The sequence below is a fragment of the Balaenoptera acutorostrata genome, chromosome 20, assembly GCF_949987535.1.
Source record: "Balaenoptera acutorostrata chromosome 20, mBalAcu1.1, whole genome shotgun sequence".
NCBI classification, from domain to species: Eukaryota; Metazoa; Chordata; class Mammalia; order Artiodactyla; family Balaenopteridae; genus Balaenoptera; species Balaenoptera acutorostrata.
The window spans coordinates 39,691,305-39,691,970 of NC_080083.1; positions in this window are offsets into that span (position 1 = coordinate 39,691,305).

Sequence of the window (666 nt, forward strand, 5' to 3'; positions counted from 1 at the left end):
TTATTTATTTAAAGTTTTTTTCTTTTTTTAAAAAATTAGATTTAATTAATTAATTATGTTGGCGGCATTGGGTCTTCATTGCTGTGCGCGGGCTTTCTCTAGTTGCTGCGAGCGGGGGCTACTCTTCGTTGCGGTGTGAGGGCTTCTCATTGCGGTGGCTTCTCTTGTTGCGGAGCACAGTCCCTAGGCGCACAGGCTTCAGTAGTTGTGGTGCACGGGCTTAGTTGCTCCGCGGCATGTGGGATCTTCCTGGACTGGGGCTCGAACCCGTGTCCCATGAATTGGCAGGTGGGCTCGTAACCACTACTCCACCAGGGAAGCCCCTACAGGGTTGTTTAAATGTGGAGGAAGGTGAGGGAAGACTTGAGCCCCCTCCCCACCTGCCCCCCCAAAAAAAAAACCCTGTGACCTGTTTTGCAGAGTAAAGATAATCAGAACCAATTAATACAATTGAAAGAGTGTCTGGTAAGGGAAGGTAATCAGCGTGTTAGGAGACTACCACTACAAGTCTTCCATTTGGATTGAAAGGGATAGGTCAGGGTGAACACTAACACAGAGTGATGACGTGGTTGTTTAATTTTACTTTGGCAAGTGACAGTCAACTGGGGGCTGAATGATAGGATGTTCAGGATGTGCTTTTCAGCAGCAAATCCCCACATTTGTGTG